This window comes from Ovis canadensis, chromosome X, assembly GCF_042477335.2.
Source record: "Ovis canadensis isolate MfBH-ARS-UI-01 breed Bighorn chromosome X, ARS-UI_OviCan_v2, whole genome shotgun sequence".
Classification (NCBI taxonomy): domain Eukaryota; kingdom Metazoa; phylum Chordata; class Mammalia; order Artiodactyla; family Bovidae; genus Ovis; species Ovis canadensis.
Window position 1 is genome coordinate 72,767,799 of NC_091727.1, and position 4,744 is coordinate 72,772,542.

The following is a 4,744-nucleotide window of genomic DNA, read 5'->3' on the forward strand; positions in this document are numbered from 1 at the left end:
TGTTGCATAACAACCTACATTTACTTAATATCACAAAACTGTACACTGAAAATGGTTAAAATGATAATTTTTATGTTATACATATTTTGCAATTTAAAAAAAAAAACAGAAAGGAGGAAACACTTCTCAGCTCATTTTGTTAGGTCAGTACTACCTTGATACCAAAATCAGACAAACAATGTCACAAAAAAAGAAAATGACAAGTTAGCATCTCTTATAAATATACATGCAAATACCCTTAACAAATTACTAGCAAACAAAATTTTGCACTATATAGAAATAATTATACATCCTAATCAAGTGGGTTTTGTCCAGGAAGTAAGTCTGGTTTTCATCTGTATATCAACAAATATAATACACAATGTCAACAGTGTAAAGTACAAAAAACTTACTATTATCCCAATAGACGTACAAAAAACATTTCACAAGATTCAATACCCCATCATGATTTTTTAAAACAGAGTGAAAAAGAATTTCTTCAATGTGATTAAAAGGATCTCTATTAAAAACTTACAGTTTAAATCATACTTGATGAGAGACTGAAAGGTCTCTCCTCTCTTAGATCACGAATAAAATAAGGATGTTCATTCTGATCACTTCTATTCAATCATATATTGAAGGTTTTAAACAAGACAATGAAATAAAAGAATCTAGAATAGAAAAAAAAAGAAGTAAACCTATACCAATTGGAAAATTATGTAATTCTATACATAGAAAACCCTCTAAAAAAGTATAGACTAAAAATGAGTTAATTGTTGCAGGATGCAAGGTCAATATACAAAAATCACTTGTATTTCTATATAATAGAGATGAACAAATCAAAAAGAAAACTAAGAAAACAAATCCATTTACAAGATCATCATAAAAATAAAATACCTAAGAATAAATTTAAGAGGTGCAAAACTAATACACTTCAAACTATAAACATTGTCTTAAAAATTATAAAAGAACTAAACAAAAACATGTGACACGTTAAGGTGTTGAAAAACATCAACATCCCTAAATTCATTATAGGTTCTTCACAATTCCCATCAAAGTATCCAGGGTCTTCTTAATTGCAAAACTAGTCCTCAAATTTATACAGTGGTTCAATGTACTCAGAATAATAAAAATGATCCTCAAAATAAAGAAGAAAGTTACAAGACTTACATATCCAAAGTTTAAAACTCACTATAAAGAAACAGTGACCCCCCCCAAAAAAAAAAAAGGAGAAGAAGATTGTAGTATTGGCATAAAGGTAAACATATAGGTCAATTATATTGAACTCAAAATCTAGAAATAAACTTTTACATTTATAGTCAGTTGATTTTCAACAAGGGTGCTGAGGCAATTGAATGGAGAAGGAACCGGGATTTTTTTGTAAGTATGTTTCAAAAATTGGTGCTAAGGCAACTGGATATCCACATGCAAAAGAATAAATTTCTTTTATTCACTATAAACAAGACTTACCTCACACCAAAAACAAAAACATACTCAAAATGAAACAAAGAACTAAAGGGAGAACTAAAACTAGTAAATTCTTGGAAGAAAACCTAGGTGTAAATTTTTATGACCTTGGCTTGGATAATGGTGACAGATATGATACCAAAATCACAAGCAACAAAAGAAAAAATAAATAAATTGGACTGCATCAAAATGTTTAAAAGCGTATGCTTCAAATGATACCATGAACAGTATTAAAAGACAGCTCACTGATTTGGGAAAATTTTTTGCAAATTATGTGTCTGATAAGGGCACTGTATATAGAACATAAAAGAACTCCTAACCTCAAGAACAACAATAAAAACAGGCAATTAAAAACTGGGCAAAGGATTTATATATAGAGAGAGGTATAGTTGATTTAAAATGTTATCATAGTGCTCGCTTCAGCAGCACATATACAGAAATTGGAACGATACAGAGAAGATTAGCATGGACCCTGCACAAGGATGACATGCAAATTCGTGAAGCCTTCCATACTTTTTGGGGTGATTTTTTTCCTCTTTTTCTTTAATATAGTATTTTTGAAAATCCAACCTCAACCCTAAATTTTTAATCTTTGCTTTTTGGTATTTGCAATCAATTTTGTACTTTTAAGGACCCAATCGTCAGTACCCATTTTTACTTGTGAGCAAGATTACTGGCTTGACTGTTCTCTCTCCCTTTGGACTCTCCTTTTTCTCCACCAAGTCGTCTTTATCTCCTCCCTCCCCCTTCTCTTCTCTACCCAACTCTATGAATTTCTTTGTGTGTTCTGGATGGTGGTGAACTCTTAGGGAACTGATTACTGGCTGGATCTGTCTCTCTCCTTTTGATTCCCCCCTTTATCCTCATGGCCACCTCTGTCTCCTTCCTCCCTCTTCTCTTCTGTGTATAACTCTGTGAACCTCTCTGAGTGGTCTAGACTGTGGAACACACATAAGGAAGTGATTACTGGTTAGCTTGCTCTCTTGTCTTTTGATTCCACCTCGTCTCATTCTGCTCACCTCTATCACCCTCCTCCCACTTCTCTTCTCTGTGCATCTCTGTGAACCTCTCTGGGTGTCCCTCACTGTGGAGAAACTTTTCATCTTTAACCTAGATGTTTTACAACAGTGCTGTATAGATGGAGAAGTCTTGAGACTACTGTAAAAATAAGACTGAAAACCAGAAGCAGGAAGCTTAAGTCCAAATCCTGAGAACACCAGAGAAATCCTGACTCCAGGGAACATTAATTGACAGGAGCTCATCAAACACCTCCATACCTACACTGAAACCAAGCACTACCCAACAAGTTCCAGAGCAAGACATACCATGCAAATTATCCAGCAACACAGAAACATAGCCCTGAGCTTCAATATACAAGCTGCCCAAAGTCACTCCAAACCCATTGACATCTCATAACTCATTACTGGACACTTCATTGCACTCCAGAGAGAAGTCCAGCCCCACCCACCAGAACACCTACACAAGCTTCCCTAACCAGGAAACCTTGATAAGCCACCTGTACAACCCCACCCACAGCGAGGAAACTCCAGAATAAAGAGAAATGCACAAACTGCCAGAATACGTAAAGGACACCCCAAACATAGAAATATAAACAAGATGAAGAGACAGAGGAATACCCAGCAGGTAAAGGAACAGGATAAATGCCCATCAAACCAAACAAAACAGGAAGAGATAGGGAATCCACCTGGTAAAGAATTCCTAATAATGATAGTGAAAATGATCCAAAATCTTGAAATCAAATGGAATCACAGGTAAATAACCTGGAGACAAAGATTGAGAAGATGCAAGAAAGGTTTAACAAGGACCTAGAAGAAATTAAAAAGAGTCAATATATAATGAATAATGTAATAAATGAGATCAGAAACACTCTGGAGGGAACAAATAGTATAAAAAGAGAGGCAGAAGATAGGATTAGTGAGGTAGAAGATAGAATGGTAGAAATGAATCAGAGAGGAAAAAAAAAGAAAAACTAATTAAAAGAAATCAGGACAATTTCAGGGACCTCTGGGACAATGTTAAACTCCCCAACATTCAAATCACAGGAGTCCCAGAAGAAGAAGACAAAAAGAAAGACCATGAGAAAATACTTTAGGATATAATAGTTGAAAACTTCCCTAAAATGGGGAAGGAAGTTATCACCCAAGTCCAAGAAACCCAGAGAGTCCTGAACAGGATAAACCCAAGGCAAAACACCCCAAGACACATATTAATCAAATTAACAAAGATCAAACACGAAGAACAAATATTAAAAGCAGCAAGGGAAAAACAACAAATAATACACAAAGGGATTCCCATAATGATAACAGCTGATCTTTCAATAGAAACTCTTCAGACCAGGAAAGAATGGCGGGGCATACTTAAAGTGATGAAAGAAAATAACCTACAGCCCAGACTACTGTACCCAGCAAGGATCTCATTCAAATATGAAGGAGAAATCAAAAGCTTTACAGGCCAGCAAAAGCTGAGAAAATTCAGCACCACCAAACCAGCTCTCCAACAAATGCTAAAGGATCTTCTCTAGACAGGAAACACAAAAAGGGTGTATAAACTTCAACCCAAAACAATAAAGTAAATGACAACAGGATCATACTTATCAATAATTACCTTATACATAAATGGGTTGAATGCCCCAACCAAAAGACAAAGACTGGCTGAATGGATACAAAAACAAAAAGGCTATATATGTTGTCTACAAGAGACCCACCTCAAAACAGGGGACACATACAGACTGAAAGTGAAGGGCTGGAAAAAGATATTCTACGCAAATAGAGACCAAAAGAAACCAGGAGTAGCAATACTCATATCAGATAAAATAAGCTTTAAAACAAAGGCTGTGAAAAGAGACAAAGAAGGACACTACATAATGATCAAAGGATCAATCCAAGAAGAAGATATAACAATTATAAATATATATGCACCCAACATAGGAGCACCACAATATGTAAGACAAATGCTAATAAGTATGATAGGGGAAACTAACAATAACACAATAATAGTGGCAGATTTTAATACCCCACTCACACCTATGGATAGATCAACTAAACAGAAAATTAACAAGGAAACACAAACTTTAAATGATACAATAGACCAGTTAGACCTAATTGATATCTATAGGACATTTCTCCCCAAAACAATGAATTTCACCTTTTTCTCAAGCACACATGGAACCTTCTCCAGGATAGATCACATCCTGGGCCATAAATCTAGCCTTGGTAAATTAAAAAAAAAAAAAAATGAAATCATTCCAAGCATCTTTTCTGACCACAATGCAGTAAGA

General features: G+C 34.9%; 1 non-coding gene across 1 annotated transcript; it reads left to right on the forward strand.

Moving 5' to 3' along the window:
• Positions 1-1,856: 1,856 nt before the first annotated feature.
• On the forward strand, positions 1,857-1,963 carry LOC138931308 (U6 spliceosomal RNA). Its single transcript, XR_011446550.1, has one exon. It is a non-coding gene; the product is annotated as a U6 spliceosomal RNA (small nuclear RNA).
• The last annotated feature ends 2,781 nt before the right edge of the window (positions 1,964-4,744 follow it).